Source organism: Carlito syrichta, unplaced genomic scaffold, assembly GCF_000164805.1.
Source record: "Carlito syrichta isolate Samal-C Ts95f unplaced genomic scaffold, Tarsius_syrichta-2.0.1 Scaffold268229, whole genome shotgun sequence".
In the NCBI taxonomy this organism is placed as follows: domain Eukaryota; kingdom Metazoa; phylum Chordata; class Mammalia; order Primates; family Tarsiidae; genus Carlito; species Carlito syrichta.
The window spans coordinates 1-27,904 of NW_007212325.1; the positions used below are offsets into that span (position 1 = coordinate 1).

Genomic DNA, 27,904 nt, shown 5'->3' on the forward strand with positions numbered 1-27,904 from the left:
TTAAAAAAAAAAAAAAAAAAAAAAGAAGAGAAATACCAAAGTGAACATTTCTGAAGCAAATGTGTAGTTACCCCTGCCCCAGACTCTTTTCACACTTTCATTATTTGTGAATCAGTTTCCCTTTTGCTTTTGACTCATAACATAAGAAGATTAAGACCAGAGCCATCAGTGGTTAACAGTTTGTGAGTGAATTGTAAAGAAACAGTACTGATGAATTCTGAAAGATAAACCCACATTCCATTCCCCTTGCTTGGTTTTTGTGTATTGCATTGCAGTATTATCATAATATGATATTTTTTTAAGAGTCATGATCTATTCTATATATGGCAGATAAATGTGGTATTTATTCATTTTGTGTACTAGTTCATGCACTGATGTATACTAGCTTAAACTTGCAAATAACAAAGATGGTAATATTTTTTTAAAATTAAAAGTTGTGCTTATTTGTTTACAAAAATGATGCTGAATATATTCTTTATTTTGTGATACTGACTTTGTCTTCTTATTGTCTGTTACATTACTCATTTCTGTTTACTCTTTTCGAGATGAAAATAAGTACATACCAAAAAATAAACACAGCTTTGAAGATGAAAAAGCTCAAGTTTCTTATGGGATGTAAGTTTTATATCTTTATTAAAGCAGCCAACCTGACTTTATCATCTCACTGTAAGTTACATATAGATGATGATTATTACAGGTTTAAACTTGGTGTCTTTTCTGTGTACTCTCTTATTAAATTAATACCTATGTTCAAACATAAACTGAGGCAGAAAAAGTTCCCTTTTCAGTGATTCTCACTAAATTTTGTTTTGGTTTTATTTTCAACTATATTTAATAATTGAAAACTTCTTGTGGTTAGGATTAGTGTTTGAGATTATGGTGGAATCTAATTATTTTTAACTATTATTATTATTTTTTTGAGTTGGAGTCTCACCAAGTTGCCCAGGCTGGTCTCAAACCCCTGAGCTCAGGCAATCCTCTTGCCTTGGCCTCCCAAAGTACTGGTATTACAGGCTCGAGCCACTGTGCCTGGCTAATTTGAATTTTTAAAGCCTTAAAAAGTGAAATGTAAAGTCATACATTTTTCTCATAGCTTTCATAGTCTGTTAGTTGTGTTTCTTATTTTAGGTGGGCAACACCTAAATTGAAATGTATATCCTTTATAGTTGTAATGATATTTTTCAACTTCTTTAAAGAGCAGTTCATTTAACTAAGAAGAGAAAATAAAAAGAAACATAAAAGGGCAATATACATAGGGCATGTGAACTTGTTAGTTTCCTAACTGAAGTTGACCAAAACCCCCCCAAAGAACCATGTACTATGTTTGAGGAGGAGGCGGAGTCTGCTCATTTGTTTGCCCATTGTGAGGCTGTCCTGCACCTTTGTGCTTTTTGTAAAAGGGTGAAGGCCCCTGAATGGAGCCTTGTGCCCTACTTGATTTGAAATCTTTGCTGTTTATGGAAAGGAACCTGCAGGGCACCCAGCGGGAAGTCCGTGTGGCAAGTGGAAATCTAGGATCTGGAGGAAACATGGTGTTGGAGGGTGGCGATGAGAGGGTAATAATCATTCAGCCTTTGCTTTTGTCCCTCACAAGGCTAATTGTAACCCTCTGCTGGCAACCAGATGAAGAGCTACTCTTTTAAGTATCCTTGGGTTGTTTGAGCTTGCTCTTACCTCACCTCATTGTTGTCAGATAATAAGCAGGACAGCTGGGATTGAATTCTCTTACACAAGTATAATATTGATTGGATATGTTTCTATTAGAGGACAGATATCTGATTAAGGGTTTTCTCTTTTTTTGGAGATTTATTTAAGAGGAGGAAGGAGTTGCATGTGAAAATGCTGGGTTGTTAGCATGCTTCTTTATTTCAGAGCCTGTTTAAAGGCAGGTCTCACCAACACTCAGCTAGTTAAATCTAGTTTGTACAGCTTGTGTACTTTGTAGTACCAGCTATTGGTCCAAAGTTTCTTGGCTTATGAAGCCATGTAATTTTAAATGTATACTGTGTGAGAAAGGGGTGGGACAACAGAGGCTTTTTACAGGGTTTCAACTAATAAACATTAACTTTTAAGTAATATTTTTGGGATTTAATAGCAGTAGAACTTATATATGATGTTTCTTTAATGCTAACACATATTTGAACTGACAAGGAAAGGGAGAGAATTTTATTTTAAAGCAATATTTTCTTTTCTCTTTTTCCTCCAATGAGAAACTGGTTCTTCGACTTTCAGTGCCAATTGAGACACGCTATATTAAGTGTTTAACAATTCTGTCCTATTTGATTCAGGGGGAAATAAAGGTAGAATGTTTAGTAGCTGAGCGTACATAGATAAGTAGCTAGAGATCTGGTAGTCAGTAAATGTGGTATGGTGTAGTATGTGATGTGGGTTACATAATCATTCTGCATGGTGCTGAAACCATGAAGAATACCTCCTGGAAAAGTGTTTGACAGGGTGCCAGAAAGGCCATGTTACTAATAAGTTTATTGTCCCTATTCAGGTTTTTGGGGGGTATGTTTTGTTTCTCACTGTTGTTTTATTCTTTATTATAGTTCTTTCAAAATTATGCCACATGAACATATGGCATTCTGTACATGCTTGCTTACTGGTTGTAGAAATCCCAGGATTCTGTGAGCTTAATAAGAATTGCTAACAAAACAATTAACAGTTAATAACTGTTTTGTAGGTCATTGAGATGGCCTATTAAGATTCAATTGGTAAAAAGTTTTCATTAACTATTTTAATTTTTTGAGGTAATTTTTTTTTTTTTTTTGAGTTAGTGTCTCACTCTGTCACCCAGTCTGTAGTGCAGTGGCACACACGTTCCCGGCCACCACAGCCTCGACCTGCTGGCTCCAGCGATCCTTCCACCTCAACCTTCCAAGTAGCCAAAACTACAGGCGTGCGCTACCATGCCCGGGCTAATTTTTGATTTATTGTAAAGACGAGGTCTACACCAAGTTGTCCGGGTGGGTCTTGAACCTGCAGGTTCAGACAATCCACTCGCCTCAGCCTCCCAAAGTGCTGGGATTACAGGCTGAGCCACCGAGCCCAGCCAGTTTTGAGGTAATATTAAAGGCAACTTGACCAAAACTGGAATTAAACAATACAGCCAAAATCAGAATTAAGCAATACGAGGAACTTTTGGGTTGTTCTGGTTGTAAAGACAGTTGGACTGCAACTGACCTTCCTCCCCTGTTTTTATGGATAGTCATCTTCCTGTACAACACAAATATAGTATTCAGTTTGATGGTCTCAATCAATTTACTTGTTAATTTTATATATGTATATATATAATATATACAATAAACAATATATATATTTCTGCTATTGATGTTTTACTCCTTTTAAAAATTTTACTTCTGAATGTTAAAGAAATTATAGCTGTAACATATTTATATGTCTGCTAAAATGTAGTATCAGTTGGTAGTTTGTGATAACCTTTTGCTTCATTATTGGTTACTTAAAAAGCTTATAACTCACTGAGATACTTATGAAGTGCTTTGTATTTGTGTTTGTTTAGGACATGTCTCACGAAGGCTATGGAACTAGATCTCAACCTCCTCTGGCCCCCGGAAAACCTAACCATGAAGACTTGAACTTGATACAACAAGAAAGACCATCAAGTTTACCAGTAAGACATTAATGTGCTGATTTGGAAGTGTAATAAGTTGTAATGTAGTGATTGCTAGAAAGAGCTGTTGTTTTGTTTGTTTGTTCTGCTGAGTGTTGTGACAAGGGAGAGAAGTTTCTAGTTTTCAGGTGTATTTTGTGATTCATTAATTTTTTTAGAGCTTAATTCTTGGGAGTTCTGTAGTCTTGGGTAAGTCTGTTTCATCTGTACATAGCTCTGTTGCAGAGTCCAGACATCAGCTGGAAGGTTTTATTTAGTTGCTTGGTTTTGTGTGCAGGAAGGTATTGCTGTTGTATGATTGGGCTTTCCTTGGGTTGTTGTTTTTTGGTAGTGATACAGAACAGAGGTGTCTATACAAAAATTGAAACTTAAAAGGAACTTGCACTTTGTAAGAGATAGAAGTGATGAGAGAAAACATTTGATGGTAATTTGAATTTCTTCTGGGACTTTCTATTTATGTAATGAGAAATCACCTGAAAGGAAGTATTTTAGTTTAAAATTTGACAAAATGGCTTCTGAAGTATTTCCACCAGCAATAGTTTATGGCAGTTGGGGTTTCTACTGGTGAATAGTGGCTGTTGTGTGGGGTATTATTTTGATGCCCATAAACAGTTACTCCGTACTTAATTTGCCTTTTTTAATAATAGGGAACCTAACTTAAATGAAGTTTTTTTTATTAACTAAAATAATAATCTGGCCAAGTAAATATTTTTACATTTATTTTCTTGTTAAATATTTTGATTTGAAGAATTATGGTACTGCTTAATTTCTGTTAAGAAGGTTTTAAACAGGAATTCAGAACAGCTATGATTTTAATTGGAATTTCAACTGTTTTCATTAAGTAAGACTTATTATGTTACTTCTAAATGTTTGGGAACAAGCATTTGTAGTGAATGTTTTATATGACATGTAGCATGCATGCCATTCCTATCTTAATATGTATGCAGATTTAGAGACGGTAAGTGGTGGCCGCAGGATGTGCACTGTCTTTGAATCTGAAGGATGTGTTTATGAAACCCTGATTTTTACAGCTTTTATTTTATGATGGTAGAAGGTGAAATCTTACTATGGTCTTTAAAAAAAAAAATTTATGTTTTAAAGTTGTGTTGATGATGTTTTTATTGTTAGGTGTTTGGTTCTGAAGGTGGGGAAAAGTGGTGGATTCTGTTTTATTCTGTAAGCTTTTTTTCTTTAGCAGATAATTAACAGTTTGGTGAGCAGAGAGAGAGAGAGAGAGAGAAAGAGAGAGACTGTTGATAAATGCAGCATCGGCCAAATATTTGAAAATTGGCTTTTGTGCACATATGAAATTTAAATTGACTCATGGGAAACAGGTGGACAGTGAGTTCCACTTTTGTATATGCAGTTTTTTAGTGTTTTTGCATTGGCTGATGATTTTGTACTGTGACACAGGTTGCAAAATTTGTCATAAGTTAATACAGATTTTCTCCATAGGTATAAGAATAGTTTGCAGTGCACTGCTTTCTTTATATCCACTTAAAAACTTCAGCATCACTCACTAATGTATGCTTCTTGTCATGGATCTGCTAGGAATGGATGGTTGACATTCAGCTAACCCTATATATCATCAACAGGGATGGAATGATGTGGTGTTGTCCCCAAAAACTAACTGAAGAGTTTGCTCTGGAATGGGTGCTTCTTAAGTTGATTACTAGAAAAGTGAATGAAAGTATTTTAGGGAAGGGAAGCAATATATTCATCAGTAGTTTTTCTGAATTGTTCTATTAGTATTTCTTTGTATATGTATAATTACTATTTTCCTTAACATTTACTTTACTTTTTTCCCAGTGGTGTTCAAAGTTTCCCATAATATAAATTTTCTTATGGAGCTGTTAAAAAAAATGCTTTATTGGTATTTTGTATTTTTGTAACTCACAGATAAGTAGGATGCTGATTGATTCAGTAGTACTTTAAGCACATTTCAGTAATCTTTTTTTTTAAAGAGCAAAGTTTCTAGGTTTTATGTTTAAGTATATAGAAGTGTCAGCTGCTGAATAAAGGAAGAAACATAGGTCACCTAGCATACTTAAAACAGCCAATCCGTTGGAATGAAATTTGGCTTTATTTAAATGCAATTAAATGTGCCTTCTTTCGCATGTATAAAAATTATTATATGAGACAAATATATTTACTTATGTAGATACTTCATTCATAAATAGTTGTACACAGTTAAGGTTGTTATGGTTTCAGGGAATGATTTATTGGTATTCCGTTATGGCTCTAAGTGTTATTTTTATTAAATATTTTAGTCCTCTAACTTGGCTATGTTGATACTGTAGAGAATATAAAGTTTTATTTGTTATCACATCTGAATTTGCTATTGGATCCTTTGTAAATTTACTTTTATGGTATGCTTTTTCTTTTCAAGTGTCAGCAATATAAATTTGTATTTTTATTTAAGGTCAATTCATGCTACTTGTAATCTCTAGCTTTGTAATTTGGAACCAAGGATATTGTGAGTCTTATGCCGTTTAAAAAATAAATAGTGATTCTAACTTACAATTTACTAACTCTATCCATTATATATATGATGATAAGAAGAATGCTTCTCAAGTAATTAGTTCTTAATCTTTTTGCTTACCTGGAGATCGATTTTGTAACATTTTTCTATGTGTGATATTTTCTGTATGCCATAAATATATTTTTCTTTAGCATATTTGTTACATATTCTTTATTTTCATTACAAGAAATCAAGACATCCCCAGTATTCTTATGCTAGAGCTATAATTTGATACCTCAGTAATTTGTTCACTCACCATTGTTTGAACTTGTTTGTCTGTATTTGCATGTCATTAAATTCTTGGTAATCTTCAGTAGTGAATGCAGTTATGCTTTCCAGCTAAGTTAGACAGATCTTCAAGTCATGTACAGAAAACAAATGACTGATAAATTAATACTTTTTCTCATAGGGGTATGGCCAGTAGTATTTACTTTTTTCTTAGTGAACTCAGACCTAGGCTCTGAACAAATCTCCTTCAATATTGGCCACTTATTTCTCTACCTCTTAGTTGTACAACTTTTTCCCTCTTGAGATACATTAGCTTATATATTCTTGGTATTGCTGTTATTGATAAATCTTAGCATCAAGCATGTGACATAAAAATGAGCTTGCAGAGTTCTCTATCATTAGAATAAGATCACTTTCAGTTTGAGAATTTGAGCCCATTGCAGTTTTTTCTACGTCCAATATTGGTATGAAATGAACGCAGCTTTTAAGTAAAAGCCACAGTCGAAGGTCTTCTCACATGCTGAACTTATTTACTCTCTCACTTCAAAAACATTGACTATGCCTCAGTTTACATTCTAAGATAACACTCAAATATGATATAATACACTTTTTGTTTATTTAGTGCTTTGTTAAATTTTCACCTCTTGTGGCATTTACTATATATCCTTTTATTACAGTTTTTTTTTTTTTAAGTGTTTTGGCTCCCCTGCTAGACTAGGAGCTTTTCATGGTATTTATTATATTTTATCCAGTAAATATTTTCCTCAAATAATTTACACAGAAACACTTTTAATAAATTCTTCCCTCAGTTTCAGAATTTTCTTTTAATTGCTAAGGGGTCTGTGGCAGGGAATTGAATTGATACCAGGAGCGCTGCCTGTGTTCTACATATGCTAAAATGCTAATTGATTAAGTGAGTGTGATGTGGGTATTAGCAGGGTGATGTTATTCTTAAAACTTTTTTTTTTTAATTTACCAAATGACATTTGAATTTTACCTTGGTAACCTTAAAAGCTGCAAGAAAATAAATGAGCGCTTTGGATAATTAAGCCAAAAATAGCACGAAGACATTCTTTTCTTAGTAATATGTTTTACTTGTAAAAATTAATTGACAGAAACGAATCTGAATTTCATTAATTATAGTACAGATAGATATTTTGTTAATAAAATATTTATAAACATGTATTAGAGGAAATAAACAAAAAAGGGGAAAGTTTTATTTTCTTTCTTGTTCAGCAGAATAGTGCTTTTCCTTCCAGGGATCTGAAGAGTTGTTAATGTTCCTCAGTTTAGAAATAATTAATTTGTTTTATTCTTCAGAGAGACATGCCCCTAGTTTTGTATTTCAGATAGGAGGTTCGTTATTCTGTTTACCTAAGATATAGAATACAATCAGCTTGGCCCACTCATAATATAACGACATTTAAGAATAGATTGCTTTGTTAGGACTTTGTAAAATATGTCTATAAATATTGGCTGTTTTGGAAGGCTCATCGGGTCATTAAAAACCTCTTTCTGACCCTTTCTTCCTTAAATAGGAAATATCTAAGGAGGCTGACATGAAAAGGGTTTGATCTTTCTGAGTTAAGTAAAATACCCTAAATGTGTTGAATAGTGCTTATGGCACTTTTGTTGAGTTTGTAATTAGAAGAAAATATTGGGGTTTAGATAAAACATATGTTTTTTGGCTCTTTGAGAAAGGAAGGAGGTAGTAAATGCTGGCTGTTCTTTGAAATACAGGGTGTTAAACAGGATATTGGAAGCCTGAAAGAGAATGGTTGGAAAACTGTTATTACCAAGAATATTCTTTGGAGCTTGGGCATTAACAACAAAGCATATAATGTTCTTCCTTTAAGGAAAGAAGAAAACTCAGTTTGTTTTGGTTTTGTTTTTTAATCTTTAATGACATTTATGTTGGTTAGGAGTAAGAGATCATGTACTTTAGCAGTACATTTGAATATTGATGATACATTAATAGGGACATTCTAAGTGTATAGATTTGATAATATAATGAATAATTGGATTCTACTAGGGAAAGCTTTTTAACTGGGTTCAGCTTTTTACCAAGCTCTCAGTCTAACCCGCCTGGAAATACAAGTTGTTAACACTATCTTAACCTGTTAGTTGGCAGGTTTTGTAAAAGTTAGCATCTATCAGGTAAGAGTTAGATGTGTGGCTGCTGAACGAATGAAAACTTCTGAAATGTTTTAAAATTTGAGCTTGATTTAGATGGTTGTCATTAAGAGGTTAAGACAACCTCTGTCTTCCATTGATTGATCCTTCTCAAATCATGAACATTTCAGAAATTATAAGCTAATAAAAGAAACCTAGTCTGTCATCAGGCTTATCTCTTTGTTCAGGCATGGACAGTACCTGTGTGCAGCTGAAGACTGAAGCTGTTTATTATCAGTGTTCTCAAAATGCTATTCGAGTATGTTGAGCTTTGGAGTTTCAGAGGAAATACTTTATAAATTGGAAGCCTCCTGTGCCAGGGAGGAGAAGGAGGAAATTCTCTGAAAGGTGGCGCCTTGTTCGTGCTCTAGAATATCTGCAGGTATACTTTGTCACTTGCATGTAGTTTAAACGCTGAAGGTACAAACACATTTTGATACATTGGGAAGTTTTAAAGGGAATACATATTTTTGAATGTAATTTTAATCACTGGTCTGTTCTATGTGAAGATGTCAGTTATTTTTGGATTAAGGTTGAGAAGAGTATTTAAGGACCTTACTGGAAAGCCTCACTTTAGAAAAAGTGATAGTGACTCTGACAAATGTTTATTTTCCAATGTGGATTATTTCTTTAAACGGTGATGTTCCATAATTTTCTTCCCTAAGGTATTTTTATGATATTGGTAGTCGTTTAAAAAAGGAAGATAATACTTGAAGTTGAGCAGGGTAGAAAGCGGGAAGGTATGTCTCTCTCCTTCTTTCAAAACAATCTTCCACTTAAATATTTGTTCTGTAAATGAAAATGTATAAAACCTCAAGAGTTTGGAATTCTTCCAGGAAAACAGACGCTAAACATAATGGAAAGTGTGAATAAATTAATATTGAGAAAGAACTATAGTTTGCTTTTAAATAATTCAAATGTTTGTTTGCAAAATGTTTCCAAATTGACAACTTCAGTCCTGTTAAAATGAGTAGGGAATTCTAAATTCATCATTGCTGATATTTGGTTAGTGGCAATGTGTTAATTTCCAAACTTTGTTTAATTTTTAAAAACACATTTAAACTAAACATGCCCCCCGCTAACTTTTTAATATAATATTCTGAAGATGTCCATTTAGAACATGGGGGAAATGAATTTCAATCATTTTATAGGACTGTCAATTAGTTCCTTAAAATGAATGAAGGAGCATGAAGGAATACTATTAAAAAATACACACTAGACAAAATTGGAGATTAAGAGAGGCTGAAACATAACTGATTTGCAGGATATTGGTTTTGATAATAGAAGGATAACGATGATCTGTAGTTGATAAATGAGGCTCATTAAGTAAGAGATGATGAATGCAGATATTCCTGGCTAATAGAAAAGTCAGCATACAAATTTTGCCATAACAAATGGAGGAAGGGCAGGCTCTGACCAGCCTGCGGCTCTTCCCATGACCTCTTGAGCTCTTCTGTGGCCTGGCTGCCTGGGCCATGGGAGCAGCCTGGAACTCAGAGGCCAATGGGCAGAAGAGCAGAACAGGGCTTTCAGGGGGTCTGAAGAGCCACACAGAGCAGGGCATGAAGGGGCTTCCCACATGGCCCGGAGGCTGGGGCAGAAGTGGACCTTTTGCAAGTGTAAAAAATGACTCTGAGACCTCTGTTCTCACCCTGACTTATGTTCCTGGCTCTCTGTGAGGCAGTCTGGCATGTTACATTAGACAGGCTCATCCTCCTTTTCATTGGAGAGCTTCTCCTGGGCACTGGGATCTGCAGGCATTGACCAGTGTGAGGCGTTGAATGCATTTTGCTTTGTATTATCCAAGTTAGGTGGGAAATAGCTTTTAATTTACAGATTTTCACTTTGCAGGTAATTCTGAAGGCACACATCTGTTTTATATAACAAGGGATATATAACCAGCAGGAGCTCATAGTAGCATTTGTGGACTGGTTATTTGCTTTTATGTTTCTTTGGGACTGGAAGTAACTATTTTTAATGTTAACTGTCAGTTTAGGAGAGGAAATAAATACATGTAGAGAAGGTTCTACCTGAGCCAACATTTTCTATTCTTCTCTCACAATGTAGGATTTTAGAGGTGTCTCTTTTTTTCTCATCTTTTTCTTTTGCCTTCTCTAAATTGTTGTAAAATAACTGAATGGTCTTGTTTTCCTTTGTTTGGGTCAAGAAATTTTAGCTGAAAATTGTTACTGTGTGAAAGAAGATTATTGACTCAACAAGCCTTCAATTTTCCATGAATAACGCTCCCACCCCCTAGCTTCAGGAACATGCCGTGCATGCATTCTATTTTAAAATACAGACTGTAATTTAAAACAGGCAGTTTGATGCCCCACTGAACTTTGTTTAAGCCTGGAATAAAAGAGGGGGAAAAAGCTTTAAGCCACAAAAAAGTGACTAAGCTTTCTCAACTACTTTTCTTCATAGTGCATTCTATTTAAAAAAAAAAAAAAAAGCCTCCCAGGTATTATTGTCTCTTTCCACAGAACCTAAATTTTACACAATTTTAGAATGTGGTGTGTACGTCTTTTTACTTCATTATTGGGATATGATTTGAATTTTCTAAGTGCTCAGAAAAATATTCATTTGTGGTTGAATCTATGTGCATGCATTTGTGCATGTTCAATGCATGTGAAAATATTTTAAAATTAAATTACAGAATATTTAACATTTATTAACAGATAGCTAATTTTCTAGAGTTCTGTTGGTTTAAATACTACCTGATTATTACACTGGAATGATATAAATAATTAACTGATAGTATTTACAATCAGATCATGCAAAAATGGTTATTTGAAAGTAGATTATATTACTGACATTTTTTCCCTCTTCACAAAACTGATAATGAGCAGCTCACAATGACTTGTATGGAAAAAACAAGGCCTTTACTGTTTTGATAAAATGTTTTGGTCCTGCATGGTGGCTCACCACTATAATCCCTGTACTTTGGAAGGCCAAGGTGGGCAGATTGCTTGAGCCCAGGAGTTTGAGACCAGCTGGGCAACATAGCAAAACCTCATCTCTACAAAAAAAAGAGTCCCTGCAAAAATGTTTTGATCTTGAGACCTGTTCTAATGACAATGCTGAATGCAAACATAGCAGGGTTCTGGTCTTGAGCAATTCATGTTCTTTGTCAGAGCTTCCCTTTCCAATTAGTTGGATTTAGGATCCTCAGCACCTTCCAGCTCCGAAATTTACATTAAAAAGCCATCTTTGTTAATATGTGAGAAAAAACACTAATAAAAATGGACTCTCTTTCTCTGCTTTTGGGAAAACGTTGAGTGAATGAGGGAAGTGAGGGTACCTTGAAATCTTCAGAAATGCCTCTCGCATGCTGCTTGGTGGCCTCCCTTCCATTCTCGGGCCCATTTGCTTTGATAGCAGGGACACTTGAACTTATTTAGGGGTTTCTAGTTCCCTTACTGAGTATTCGGACTTCTTGTGCAGGCTGTGGGAGTCATGGGCACATCTCACAGACTCCAGAAGTTTCCCTCTTCCTCTTCTGTGTGATTACTGTGGGGATCTTGATGTGTTTGAGTATGGCGAAGTCTAGGGGAAAGGAGAAAAGTATTTGGGAAAGTAAATACATATGCCGTGTCTCTTCATGGCAGCCTGCTAAAAGGGAGGTAGAAAAAAAACCAACCGATCAACTAAATGAAAAAGCTGCAGGGCACTGGAGTATTGTCTTTGTAATGCAAAGACTGATGCCTTTTCCCACTGGGCCAAAGGAACTGTTTTCTGAATCAAGGTGATCATGTTGGTTTCAGATTCTTGGTGGTAGAAGGAAGGGCCTGAGGGTCTATACCTATGATCTTCATTTTCTTCTAACACTCAAGTTTACATTTTTTACACTAAAAAGTAACTGGTAAACACACTGCTTTTTAAACAGAGATTTACGATGGGTGGAAATATTAGTGACACAAGGACATGAAAGTCACCATTTGTCCGTAATGGAACCCAAGCCACTTTCCTGGATAAAGTCTCCTGCCTGTTTGTGTTTTGTCCCCCCTCCTTGAGTCTTTAGAGCTCGCTCGTTTTGCTTTGAGTAGATTAGTATGTTACAAGTCTTGTTTTTACTTGTTTTCTTACTGTTTCTGCCAGAGCACAAAATGCTATGCGTTGAGGCGGTGCCATAAGCCAGCCTGCTTGCCAGGTAAGTGTCCTATAGAGCAGGCAGAACGAGTGAGCCTGGGAACCTCCCAGTGGGGAACTGGTCAGCAGTGTTCTGTCCCATCCAAAATTTGTACCTTGACACTCTTCCTTGTTTTCTAGAATTTCCTGATGTGATAGGGATCTTCCTTAGTCTTTCTTTTTCCCATGGACATGGATGGTTGAGGACTGCATTGAGTCAATTTACACTGTTAGATGACTGGGAAAATGTGTTGTTGGTCCTTTGTAATTATCCTGTATGTGGAGAAAGTTTGGCTTCAGAATAATAATATAACCCTCATTTATTGAACACTACTTTTTCAAAGTCTTGCATATAAAGGGAAAAGTTTAGTTTATGAACACTAGAAACTACTAGTAAAAGAAGAATAAATATGCCCAGAGTGAGGGTCTTAGCAAGTATCCTAGGTGTGGATGACAGGGCTTCCTGACATCTGTTTTGTTTGCCCAAAGCCAGATCCCACTCCAGTATAGCATTTTGAAAGTCTGGGATGTCCCTGCTGCTAAGATAGGTAAATCGTAACATCCTTTACCTATGCAAGCCTTTGTTTACAAAATGTCACTATGACCCTGGAGGCAGGGGTACAACTCAAGAGCATTAGCTCACCAGTGAGGTTGTATCAGACTGTGGTATCCTGGTGGCAGTGGGGTGGGTGACAGAGGACAAAAATTGTTGGAGTAAAGGGAGGGATGCAAGGTAGATGCTTCTGAGCTTTTAAATCTGAGTGACTTGGATGAGTTGCTGGCTCTGGTGCTGTTGACAAACAGTGACTTAGAAAAGAACACCCAGAGATTTTTATGAGATTAAAGCCAGTCCTTAATAACTGTGCTTGAATTTTACAATATATAAAAGGAAGCACCTCATATTTGCTACTAACGCTTTTTTTCTTTCCATCAAGGTCTCTCACTCTGTTGCCCAGGCTAAAAATGCAGTGGCAAGATCTCGACTATTTACAACCTCTACCTCCTGGATTCAGGCAATCCTTCTGCCTCAGCTTGCCTTGTAGCTGGGACTACAGGCTGTGTCATCACACCCAGATGAGGTCTCCCTATGATGCCTAGGCTGATCTCAAGCAGTTCTCCTGCTTTGGTCTCTCAAAGTGCTGGGATTATAGGTGTGAGCCACTGCACCTGGCCAAACATTTTTATTTTTGAGTCAGAGTCTCTATCGCCCTGGCTGGACTGCGGTGGCATGCTCACGGCCACCGCAGCCCCGACATGCTGGGCTCAGGTGATCCTTTTGCCTTAGTCTTCCAGGTAGCCAGAAGTACAGGGGTGCGCCACCATGCTAAGCTAATTTTTAAAATTTTTTAATTGTAGAAATGAGGTCTTGCCATGTTGCCCCGGCTGGTCCTGAACCTGTGGGCTCAGACAATCCTGTTTCTTGAGCTTCCCAACATGCTGGAATTACAGGTGTGAGCCACCGCACCCAGCCCAAACCTTATTTTTTATATAGATTTTTATATAAGAGGTAAAACATTGTCGTAAATAAGAATTGATGTTGAAAGAATGATAGCATTGGCTCTGACTTTATGTTTCAATTAAATTCTTGGAGATGGTTTGAAGAATATTATAGCAGAGTATAAACAACTCAGCAGATCATACCAGAATGTTTCTACCTCTAACTTGGAATAAGACAAGAGCACAGTCTCAAGAAAGAAATGAAACTATATATAGTTCAGTTGGGATTCATGGCTAGTCTCATTTTGTTTGCTTTTAGGATAGTGCAGTAAGTTTATATCTGAATATGTTCCTTTTCTTGAGTAGAGACAGGTGATTTTTGCTACTTTGTTTGTTGTGCTTTTTGAATGATTTAGACTGTGTTCTTATACCAGTTCATGTTGGAGGAATATATCTTAGTTTAAACTTATCTCTTTGTAATTTGTCCTTCCCCGAAACTTTTTTGGGTATAGATGTGTGTAAGCATAGTATCCAAATTTAACGCCTTTACATGTACTTGTTTTTTTGCACATGTAGAGTACATGAGGAGGGGGAAGTAGTCAGGGAACCAGACTTCAATTTGCTATGTTTGAAAGATACTCTCTTTTATTTTGTAGAATGGTTTACCCCTTTGAGCATTATTAGTTTCTGATACATTTGAATCCTAGCAGATGACATAAGGCCTCTGAGAGATTTTCCTGAACTTTGAAGGGGTACTTTTTAAAAATTAAACCCCTCCCCACTTTTCATTAAAAAAAAAAAAGCGTTGTCCATCCCCACCTTTTTCTTCTTTTTTAGAAAAATCATTGTCATTTCACTTTCTATATAAAGAGCAAAGATTTTGCTTTAGGGTTGAAGAGAAAAATTTCTGACTTAATTTGCTTAAAAAATTAATTTTGGGTTTTTTATTTGTTTGTTTTGTTTTGTTTTGAGATTGGGTCTTGTTCTTGCCCAGGCTGGAGTGTAGTGGTGCAGTTGAGCCTTACTGCAGCCTTGCCCTCTTGGACTCAAGTGAAGTAGCTAGGACTACAGACTGACTGGCACACCACCATACCTGCTAACATTTTAATATTTTTAGAGACAAGATCTCCCTATGTTGCCAAAGGCTGGTCTTGAACTCTTGGGACTCAAGCAATTCCTCCCTTCTCAGCCTCCCAAAGTACAGGAATTACAGGCATGAGCCATTGTACCCGGCTCTAAACCGTTTTTTATAAGCTAAAGATGGAGCATGTTGTAGTAACTAAAGATAATAAAACAAGTAAAATTAATATTAATGAGTTTTTGACATGTCTGTATTTAATTTGATTTGTATACTTTTTTTTGAGCTGTGTGGTTTCCAGATGTGAACATAGAAACTCAAAATGGTGGGAAACGTGGCCAGCAGTGGAGTAGTTAGTGATCAGTCTATAGCTTATTCCATTCACAACAGCAACAGCTTTCTGCTCTGCTTCTGAACATTTTACCACTGAGTGTCCTTTAAACTTTGTCAAAGCTAAAATTGTCTCAGCTTTGAGAGAAAACTATTTTGCCAGTTTGGGTTAAAATCATGAATATTCTTGAATAAATACAAATGTTCTCAAGTTTCCCCAAATGTTTTTGCATTTATGCTTTTCTTTAGCCAATGTGTCTAAATGTTAACATCCTCAATTAAGGTACAAAGTCTCACATTAGGCAGAAAAATTCAATTACATTTAGCAATTATTTGTTGGTTGCCTTCTATATGTAAGATTTTATATTAGATATAGTAATAATAAATGAAAAATAAATACAATTTAAATTATTTCAGTAGCTTATTAATGTTTGTTCTTTCCCATAACACATTCAGGAATAAGAAATTACCTAATTTCAGGTTAAAAACAAATACCTGTTTTTCAGGGTGCTTGTTATTTAAAATGCTTTAAGATATTTTTTTCATTTTATCTTCAGAGAACCATCTATTTGTAGTTGCAGAATTCATACTTTCAGCATGTGTATTTTCACAGAAGTGTTTTGTTAATCTTGTGAAAGTCTTGACTGTTGGAAAGTTGAAGAGTAGTGCTAGGCCATATCACAGTTATGGTTGTAGCTTTTTATACAAGACATTCAGGCAGTATTTAGTTATGTATTATCAGTGCTAGTGGTTTCTGGGAAGGAGGTCACCACCTCCCAACACTTTTGTGAACAACTGGCATGGTAGAGTAACAATTATGCTGGTCTTCTTGAGTAACTTCTTGAGGATTTTAGTATTTTTACTTCCTTTTTACTGACTTAATTGGCATTTTTTATTGAGTAAGTACATTTTTGATATAATTCTGGCCTGCTTGGGAAGGCATCACATTTTTAAGAGTGTATCTCAACACACAGGCTTTGGTTGACGAAGCACATTCACACATACTGTCAATTTAGTTTTACTGCCTGGATCCCCCCACCTTGAGCCTTTTGCATATACATGAGATGGAACACACAGAAACCTCTTGGGCTGTACTTGCCACATACACAAGTAGTCAGTGAATGCCAATTTCATGTCCTTCTTTTGCTCTCCTTTTTTGAAGTTGTATTTTGCCTCCAGGGCCTGTTAGGGCTGCTGGTCTTCCACACTTCCCTGAGATGCAATGTTCCTTTCCCACGAGTGAGGGACAGGCTGCTGACTACAGCTGGTCTCCTGCACCCTGAGCCTTCCTGCACCTTGATCCTATGCTTCACTGCGCAACCCAGCACTGCCATCCTCTGTGGATGCAATGTTTGTTGGTGTGAATACCACCGGGATGCTTCTGCACTCATTTTGATGTTATATTCCTTAGTTTTTATTTACCACCTCATAGAAGAACTAGGAGATGAGACAACTATATTAATCTATGTTGTGTTTGAACATTTTCCCCTGATATTGTCCTACTATTTTTAGTTTGTTGAACTATCAAAGACCAAATTATGGGGGGAAGGGAGCAAAGGTGAAGAGGCACAATCCTCTAGGTTCACCTCTTGACTAACTAGTTATGAATAATTGCAGGTGTACAGTTTAGACAGTTGAAATATATTGATAATTTAAACGTGTGGTGTTCGTTGCTGGTCTTATTCTTACATGCACCCCCAAGTTCATTGTCAGAGTAGCATAGTGGCTGTGGTGAATGGAGGGCATCCTTCCCTTGCACTGTCCTACTCCTGGTATTATCAAGGGGTATTAAACGCCCAAAGGATGGCAAAAGCAAAGTCGTGATGCAGATCTACTTGACTTGCAGTGAAGTCTGCTTTAGATAAATGCCTTAGATTTCTCAAAGAGTTTTCAGATATCTGAGACAGATACCTTATAACCGTAATGGGTGTCTAGGAGCAAGATTTTTGGTGGTGACTAAAGATGGTTAATTTGGTAATATCACTGAGTAAGCTTTTAAGTCAGGTACCTAATGTTGACCCTTTATTTACAATATTACATAAGTATTGGGGGGAGTGGGTGAATGAGCATGCCTAAAAAAGTTTACCAACATAGGAAATATACCTTCTTGGATTCTGCCGTTTTCCATCCCGGTTGATTAGGTTGACATTAAATGAATGCAGTGTTGGAAGTCAGGAGGTATTGGAAGGGGGCAGCACCCTGAAAACTTCTTGCCCTGGCTTTTTATTGCTGTTCTCTCAGACTGTTTTATTTATTGTTGGTTAAACTGTGCCTAAGACCCATGGTAGCTAGTGAAAGGCACCTGGGGAAGTTACAGAGGAAATGAGTGTGGCATTACTGTTATAAGTAGATCAGTACATTTTACTTTTTCCTAACATTTCATTGACTGTCTTGTCATATCCTTTGTATATCATACTTATCACCACCAGCTTTACTTTTGCATTTATCTATACAAAACTAATTTCTCATTAAAATAATTTTTTAAAAGGTATAATATAATTAATGCATTTTTGGCTTCCCTAGTGAATTTTTTTTGATACTATGGCATTCTACTATAAACTGTGACCCGGATACTTTATAACTTAATAATCAAAATTTAATAATCAATTTCTTTATAAAAGTGTTTTAAAACAGCCTTGGATGAGATATTCTTTCAGCGTGTGTCCCTGAAAATTATAACGAAATGGTTTGTTTTTAAATAAACCAGTGACCACTTTTGGCTGAAAGAGTCCTGGTATGACAGAACGTTTCATATCCTATGATGTTTTTATATAGAACTTATAACCCTTGTGCTTCCAAAAAGGCTTTGAGCTGACCTACAGTAAAACATTTGTATAAACAAAGACTGCTAAAACGGATTACAAATTGAAAAAACATGTTTGAAAAAGAGAGAGGCAAACAAACCGTGATAATGCAGTTACCATGAATAACTATTAAATTTAAGGCTGTGTTGCTGACTACCAAAGCAAAGCAGGAAAATTGAGGTTATGTAATTAGAAATATAAAGTGAAACACTTCATTTCTTAAGGAAAGGATTTTATTTTTCTTACATTATTTTGTAAAAGGAAATGTTTTATAAAGGAACATATAAAAAACACTCCTGTGAAAATAGTGAATAATTATGACAAAATATGGGTGTTTTAATATAGTGCTAAAAAAGTTATTTCATGTTATTTAGGAAGATTATCCAATGCCTAAAATAGACATCTGGTCACATAAATGAATGAATGACTGGCTACTTTTTCTTTAACTTGCTTAGCTACTTAACTGTCAAAATTATAAATCTAGCAATTCTGTACAAAGAAGTAGCTTATGGAGCCCATTTTTATCTCACAGTAATTTTTATAAGTAATTATTTTATAAGTATAAAATATGTAGCAGGATTAAAAACCCATTTGTCCAGGAAATAGTCGAATTGTAAAGAGTGTTTTTTCATAAATGTATTTTTCTTTGTTTTGAGGGTGTAGATGATGTTTTGTTTTTTAATTTAGTATGTTTTTATGGGAGAAGATTACTGCTCCTTGGGTTACAATATTAGGACTCAGGATTAATAAGTAATGGTCTAAATTTTATGGAGCAAACATTCCATTAATCACTTGATAGTTATAACTATTCCAGTTAATATCTGTGACTGAATTTATGTGCTTTATTTTTCTTGAACTTTTTGTTTTTTTGAGTCAGAGTCTCACTCCATTACCCAGGCTGGAGTGCAGTGGCATGCTCACAGCCACTGTAGCCTCAACCTCTCAACCTGCTGGGCTCAGGTGATTCTTCCATCCTAGTCTTCCAAGAAGCTGGAACCATGGGCACGTGCCATCTTGGCCGGCTAATTTTTTTGTAGAGATGAGGTTTCGCCTAGTTGCCCAGGATGGTCTAGAACCCTTGGGCTCAGGCAATCCTCTTGCCTCTGCCTCCCAAAGTGCTGGGATGATAGGCAGGAGCCACTGTGACTGGCTATTTCTTATCTTGAATACATTATAAGATTGGAGTTGTGGTCATAAGCAAAAAAATGGAAATCCATCATGGGTCCATTTCCTTCAGGTGTCAGGGTAGGACACTAAAGCTGGCTTGATTTCCCAACTTTAGTTCTGCCCATCAGGACTGGTCATGGGAGGAAGTTCAGACTCTGAGTACATTTGGTTGCTGAGAGTAGGCATGTATAGGCATCAGGCCGATGACCCAGTAGCTTGCAAGGATCTTGACACCAGCCCTGGCTTGAATCCACAACCTTCTGACTACTCATTCACCAGCCTTTGGGAGTGGGGAACAGAGTCTGCCCCCCATATCTGTCGGCTGGGGCAACTGTATCGTGCTGTTGTTACTGTAAAGGAATTGGATGTTTTGGAGCCCAAAACTATACAAGGGAATTCAACAGAAAGATAATTTAACATATGTTGATTCTTATAACATAGTGCAGCTACTACCTCTGTATATTCGTTGGTCGGGCTGGCATTTATAACTTCCTTCGGGTAAGAATCTTAGTAGTTTGGTAATTCTTCCTAGTAAGACTCTTCAAAAAGACTTTACTCCAACTTCATTCTTTTGTATTTCTTTACCTCTGGGAAAATCATTTGCTCTGGTTTTTGTGGCATTCTCAACTCTAGGGCCAGTGCTTTTAAAATCTGCCCAACAGTGTAATTGTGAAACAGCATTCTGGGTCACCTTTATTCACTTACTTTTTTTTTTTGAGACACAAAAACTTAATAAATTGGCAGATTGTTTTTCAGTGTTTTCCCCTGCGCAGGGTTTAAGAGCCATCTTGAGCATGCTGGGCAGAGAGGGTGGCTATGAGCAGAACTCCAGGGCCGGGAGCTCTCCGGGAGCCTCTAGCAGAGCCCTACTGGCTCCGGGTGCTCAGAACCGGCTTGACACGGAGCTTCACAAATACAGAAGTGGCAGTTAGAGAGATGGTTTTGCAAATCCCTTGGAACATTCATGCAGATCTTCAGTTGCTCTTAATTCGAATGAGAAAGGAGATGGTAGAAACTATTTTTACTTTCTCTTGGGAGCAGAGAAAAAGAAGGCGGAAGTCTGTACTATGTAATTTTGAAAAAGGAAAAAATTGGACTCCGTTGAGATTCTTTCTTGTTTACTTTTTGTTTTACTCTTGCCGTCTCCTAGTGTGTTTGACTAATGTAAGTCTTCCCCCAGGAATATGAGACTATGTGGTACCGTCCGCCTCATAACCTTCCTGGATATTTTTATAATTTATCATCAGCTGACACCGCCTGGGTAGAATATTCTTACCACTCCCTCTGGCTGCTGGAAGTCTGAAATTACATCTTTGTCTTTGAAGTCAGGCATACTGTTAGCGTTGCTATGGTGACAGGGTGGGTAATGGCCTCCTCAGACAGGAGATTGGTATTTAGCATTTAAACACTGCTGTATACAAGGCCTTGATTTTTAGAGTGGTTACTGAACTCTTCCCTTTTAGTAAATGTTTAAAAATTACATTTTTACATGGTCTTACTAGATTAATAGTCATGGTTTATTTCATTTTAACTGCAAGGATAAAAGCATTATTCCATTAAATGGGTAGCTTTTTTTTTTCCTCTTTGGGTTTATGCATTATTAACACAGGCTTTCCTGTTTTGCTTGTAACATTTTATAGGCTTTTTCAAACATGCAGTCAGATTTGCTCTGTTGCTCCTTTATTTTTTGGACTTAACCCATTATCTGCTTGCTCTTACACAATTCCAGAGGGGACAGAATTTGTAAGGAACTAAACTTTAAAAATATTGAAAAGCAAAGTTTGTTCTTTTTATTTACTCTGAATATAATAATGTTGACTGATTAGCCTTTCCCTGTGAATTGAAGCCGTACAACTTTATATCAAAATGTTTCGAGTCCCTGTGTAGCCCGTTTCCTGAACTATATCTCCTTATATGAGATATTAAAGGAAAGACCGTTTATAGTTGTGTGGAACTGTTGGCCATTTTGAAAGGTTTTAGTTGTTGTAACTTTAGAAGTAATATTCTCTCACTTAATCTGTGTGGACTGAGACCATTTACTTATATATACATGTGGTTCTTTTGATTTGTGATTATTTTATCATCCAAGTAATGTTGAATCTTAAAAGTTGATGTAGTATATATAGGTCCTTGTCTGCTTCTAAAACACCATCTTGAATATGTTGTGATATGGAATTTACCACTTCACGAAGTATTTTATTTATGATAATTTAAATTACTGAGGAAATTCTTCCTTATATTAACTTGAAATTTTTTTATCTGAATTTTACTCTGCCTTCTTAAACTACACAAAGTAAATCTAAATCCCTCTTCTATATGATGGCTGCTCATATATTTGAATATCATTTACTTGGGTTCCCACTGGGTTAGCTAGTTCTTCCTGTAACTCATTTTCCCTATTATGTGGTTTCAAGTCCCCCAGCAATCTATTGTTAATTCTTTAATGAACTTTATTTTTGCATAAGCACCCCCATATACGGTGTACACAACCACACTGAGCATTTAGAGGCATGGTTGATATAGAGCCTGCCTGCTTCTTTGTTCTGGATGGTCAAGGTCCCTTGTTGGAGCTGTTGGAGTCTGCTGGGTTTTACAGCAGTGGCAGCTCACCCTTACCCCTCTCACAGGAACTGCTCTCAAAGGCACACACCTGCCCCTCCTGTACCTGAACTTCAGTACAGTTTTCACATTGACCCTTTCGGGATACTGTCTGATTTGTTTTGGGCCATTGTTCAAACTGGCTAACATTTGGATCCAGAATCTGGCATCCATTGTATTTAGTATAACTCCTAGCTTTCTGTCCTCTGTAAATTTATATCTCATACTGGCTCTTAATATAAAAAGTTAAATAGGCTAAATGCAGAACCTTTTGACCTTCTGGTTATCACCATTCATCCAGGTATAATACATCTGGGGCTGCTTTATGTTCCAGGCCATATATTACATATAAACCACAGTACTCTCCTAGAGACCTCATTAGAGACTGGGTGGGAATCCGGAACAATGAAGTCTATGGTCCTGTTCTATGTATCTTACAGTGCTATTTAAAAATAATTTTTTTGTTGTGGATTATACATGACTTTTCCAATGATACAATGCATATAAAAGCTCTATAATATTTGAAAGTTATCCATAATTTGCTATTGCGATACCTTTATCAAGCTTTCGATATGAAAAAAGAAAATCTACTTTTTAAGCTTGCTCCTGTTGCCACATCCAGTGATGTGCCTCAGCTCTTTCTCTATATCTAGGAGGAGTGGCTAAGGGAAACATCAAGAAAAGGTAGGAGAACCTGTATCCATCCATAGAATGGCCCTAGAAACAGCCTGACTGTCATGAGTCTGAGACCAAAGATATTCCTTTGGTCTTTGGATCTTAGAAATGAAGCAGTTCCATTTGAGGGGCCTGAGATTTCATTCCTGGTAGGATGGTTACTGGAGGCAGTGCCTGTCCTATTTCTCCTTCTCATTTCCCTGTATTCATCTGTGTATCTGACCAGTGCCCCATGCTTTCCTTTTTATCACTAACTGTCCTGACAGCCGTCCAGGACTGAGGTACTGGGTATTAGGCAGGATAAAACTGGCTTGGTCTTTTCTAGGGATCTAAACTTTGGGGATGTTCTGCATTGGAGGCTTGGCATTGGGGACAAGAGCAAGGCACCTGCTTCTTCTGTACTTTATAGGGGCTTTGCCTCCTTGCCCCCCACTGTCGGGAGTGGGGGGAGGGAGAGCCAAGTGGGCCTTTCAGAAAATGCCTTTTTTTAATTTAATGGGTCCCTGGTCATTGCACGTATTTTTGGAGGCTAGGCACACAGTTTCTGCTTGGACTTGTAATAAGCTATCTCCCCTTCTGGCCCTCACCCCTTCTCTCAGAAGCTAGGGCTCCAGTTAGTACTGAAGGTGGGTACCTGGGATACAGAGTGCTTACAAATTAAAATTTGGCAATAAGTTTTGTAGATTGGAAAAATAATTGCCTTAGACCAGTACTGGTTCATGGAGTGGCAGGTGAGAAAGTCCTCTCGAGATGGTCTCGAGGGATGATAGTCCTTTCTGTGGTTCTTCAGTAGGCCCTCCACCACTAGTGACCACTGAAGCTTCTGCAACAGACCAGCAGTTTTGGCTTGATTTTGGGATGAGGGATGGGCAGATTCTCACTCCACTGAAATCTTAATGAGATTTCCATTAAGTGTATTTTGCATGTATTTCTCCTGAAGGAAAGTCACACGAGTGAATTTTGATTGCCGAATACTGCCCTGTTTATAGGATTCGTGGCAGAAAATATATTGCAGGGACTTTTGGATATTCTGCATCAGCGCTGTCCAACAGAACTTTCTGCAACAATGAAAGTACTCCCTATCTGTGCTGTCCAATATGTTAGTCACTTGCCATATGTTGTTATGTAGCACTTGAAATACGACTAGTGGGAGGGATTTTAATTAAACTTAAATAGCCTCATGTAGCTAATGGCTATCATACTGGACAGTGCAGTTCTAGATGATGGATCCTATATAGTCACGATCTTACTCCAAACTGGATTCTGTGATAATAACAGTGTGCTCATATTAAGGCTTTCAAGCTCTTGGCATATAAGATTGATTTGCAGTGTATTCTGAACTGGGAGTTACACTATCTCATTTGTACAAGGATACAAGAGATTGAAGGAACAAATATATTTTAGATGTAAAGTTGATCTGCTACAGAGTTGGTGGGTAGGCCAGAAACCAAGATTCCAGGAGTAAGAGTAATTGCAACTCAGCAAATGAGTGCTTTGTGCTGGAATAGGATTTTTTGTTTGTTGTTTATTTTTTTGAGTCAGGTTCTGACTCTGTCACCAGGCTGGAGTACAGTGAGTGGCATAGTCACGGCTCACCACAGCCTCAACTCCTCAACTTCCTGGGCTCATATAATCCTTCTATCTCACCCTCCTGAGTAGCTGAGACTACAGGTGCATACTACTATACTTGGCTAATTTTTAAATTTTTTTTTTTTTTTGGTCTAGGGGGGATCATACTATGTTGCCCAGGCTGGTCTCTTGAACACCTGGACTCAAGCAGGCCTTCTGCTTTGGCCCCCCAAAATGCTGTGATACAAGTGTGAGCCACTGCACCTGGCCTCAAGTATTGTTTTACAAGTTAGAAAGCTGTAGTGCTTACATGCCTTTCTCTTTGCCAATTTATCTCAGTTTTCAGTTGTCTATATTTATTGGAAACAGTTATTACAGAGGTGAGTACCTTCAGGATTTTTTCTGGATGAGATACACACACATATTAAGGTCAGCGACCTAGAGGGTGCAGATTCAAGGTCAAGCAGCGGTATGACCCACAGGAGCATATGTGCCAGGCGAGTTCCAGGGTTCTAGTTGTCAGCATCACTGTGCAGGCTTAAGATGCTGGGGCATTGGGATGTGGAGTGCAAACTTTCTTAAAATCCATTACTTGACAACTTTCTTATAACTTACAAGTCATCTGGGAAGTAGTTATGGTTGGTTTGGAGCCTATGGTTTTGTAAATAATGTCCCTTGAATGTATACGAATGGTGTCTGTTGATATTTAAGATGTTTCTTTCTGTTTAATTGTAAAGGGCATCAAGAGGCCTTTTCTCCCATGAGTCTCAGATAATTTCACATTAAGAGCATGGTAATCGGTGGTAATTTCAGGCCAGCATCGGGATTTTCATGCCTGTGACTTTTTAGGGCTGATACTATCATGTGTCAGATGAGGGGGGCCCTGCTGATGGAGAGTGTGATGCCAGTGAGCCCAGTTGCGAGTCTGTCTTGCTGCCCCTCCCAAGTTCTCTGAGCAGCAGGAGTCGTGTATCTGTTGAGGAGTTTGTATGTGGCACTGCCTTCCCTGATAGTACACTTAAGAGCAACCACTTCATTCACCCTTTGAGTGCTCTGAATATTTAGAATTATTGTAAGAACTATATTTTACATCCAAAATAATGTAGTTGGGCCATCTGAATAATGTGCGCCAGGATTTCCGAGTCAGCTGTCACCTGCCTTCAAGACTCGACTTTGGCTTGTTGTCTGCATTCATGTCACTGCACACTCCAGTCTGTCCTTCCTAGGACTGTTGGTGTGTTCTGCTTCCTGATAGCAAAAGGGTGAGACCGACTTGTTTTTCCCACGATCACTGTCCCACACCTGGGAATGTCGTTTCATTTTTAAACTGTTTGCCTCTCTTCTCCCTCCCCCTTTAGAAAGGAGAAGCACTAGGTAGGAATGAGTAATACTAATTTCTCAGAATTTGTTTGATTCTGTGGCATACTGTACTTTTCAGCATCAAAAGTAGATGGATGGGCTATTATTACTATTTGTTTTTACTCAGTCTATAAACCTGATTCATTTTATTTATGATGGGAGGAAGGGAATTTATGAATTCATTTTGCTAAGCAATTCTTGAGCCTTTGTAGTTGCTATTATGATGGATACATTCCTGGTTTGAAGTAATACAGAGCCCCTGAAATTGTGAGGCAATTTCAGCAAATGTATTTATTGTAGTCTACATTTGCCCATCTTGATGTGAAGGATATTTAAATGTTCTCCGAGTGTCTTCAGTATTTCTTTTGAATAATCATTATTTTTAATTATAGTCTGGATTTCTCTTTTCTCTTTTTGAAATAATTGTTTTTTCCCTCCTTTAAAAAAAAAAAGTCAGTAATCTGGGTAATTTCTGTTTTAAAAAAAACTCTATTAAAACCAAGGAGTGATTGTAGTCCAGTTAATGAAGCAAAGCAAAAAAGACTATGAGGCCAGGAACGAAGGGAGTTAGTTCACTAATGAAGCAAAGTCCTTGTAAAGGTAAGGAGAAAGAAAGAAGCCCCTTCCTTTTCTTTCAGCCTGGTCGTTATCTGGGATTTTCACTTAAATAAAATCATTAACTACTTGTATGTGCCTGAACCTAAACACAAACCCCAAAGACTATTTAATTATCATACTTTTGTTAATAAAATTATGGGAACATTATTAAATGAGTCTTTGGGACTTCCCTAGAAAAGATGCAATGCAAAATGAAGTGTTTTCCTCTACTAGTAAGAACACTTGGCTTGTGTTCTTTTTTAATGGTTAGGTATAATATTATTCTGCTTTTTAGTCTACTTTTCTGAAGATTAAAGTAGGAAAATGACCAATACAGTCCTCGGTATCCACAGGGAATTTTGTTGAGGACTCCCAAGGATGGCAAAATCTACAGATGGTCAAGTCCCTTGCATAAAATGCCATAGTTGTGTATAACCTATTGTTCTCCCACATACTTTAAATCATCTCTAGATTACTTAGAATGACTAATACAGTGGAAATGTTATGTAAATGATTGCTATATTGTATATATGTATATATATATTTTTAATTTGTTTTTTTTCCCAAATATTTTCCATCTGTGGTTGGTTGAACTTGCAGATGTGGGACCCCTAGATACGTAGGGCCGACCGCACTTCATTCTTTTGGAAAGGTCTTGCTTAATCTGAGTTGTTTGTTGTGGTGTATAGGGTTTTGTTCTTAAAAATCTCTAAAAAGATGTATGCTGCGTCTTATTATTAAAATATTTTAAATAAAATTTTAGCAGTTTACTTAAAATTTTATGAGAAATCTTTAGAAAGTTTAACAGGTATAGAGTTGAATTGTTTGACTATATCATTAGAGTCAGAGTTCCTCTTTTTAAATATATGATCAGTTTTTAAAATACAAATGCTTCCCCACCTCTGCTCAGTGAATATATAAAACTTACGCCCAGGCTGCCCTTCTTCAATCCATTGGGCGAGTGGGAAGTTTGCATACCTGGCAGTTTTCCCTGGTTTGCACTTGGCTGCTTGGGTGTCCTGGTGAAATTTTCATTCAGGATCGTCTACCTCTTGTTTTAACCCAGAGCATTATTATGTTCATCTTAAACTTTGTGTTTTTGTTTCTGTTTTTTAGGTAGTATTCTATTTACCTTTACAGTTCCTAAATTTCTTTGCTTAAAAATAAAACAGAGGCCGTGCGCGGTGGCTCAAACCTGTAATCCCAGCACTTTGGGAGTTTGGGATGAGAGGATTGCCTGAGCCCAGGGGTTTGAGACCAGCCTGGGCAACTTGGTGAGACCTAGTCTCTACGATACATCAAAAAATTATCCACGTGTGGTAGCCTGTGCCTGTAGTTCCAGCTACTTGGAAGGCTGAAACAGAAGGATTACCTGAGCCCAGCAGGTGGAGGCTGTGGTGTCCGTGAGCGTGCCACTGCACTCCAGCCTGGGCGACAGGGTGAGACTCCAACTCAAAAAAGCAACCCAGAAACTTCTGTGTTTTGACAGAAGTTGGGCTGTGTGCATGTGTGATGGGGCATCTGTGTATGTGACAGATATCCTTTATTGACTCACAGTATATTCCCCTGATCATTGATGTAGTGGAATTATTGTTCTTAAAATAATT

The 27,904-nt window shown here is 37.1% G+C and overlaps 1 protein-coding gene across 3 annotated transcripts in view; it reads left to right on the forward strand.

Moving 5' to 3' along the window:
• The first annotated feature begins 3,527 nt into the window (after positions 1 to 3,527).
• The window catches only part of ARID1B (AT-rich interaction domain 1B), a 257,068-nt gene continuing 232,691 nt past the window's right edge, over positions 3,528 to 27,904 (forward strand). For all 3 annotated transcript variants that reach the window (XM_021709630.1, XM_021709628.1, XM_021709629.1), the window contains exon 1: positions 3,528 to 3,634. The gene's annotated coding sequence lies outside the window, so the exon portion shown is untranslated. The remainder of the gene's footprint in view (positions 3,635 to 27,904) is intronic.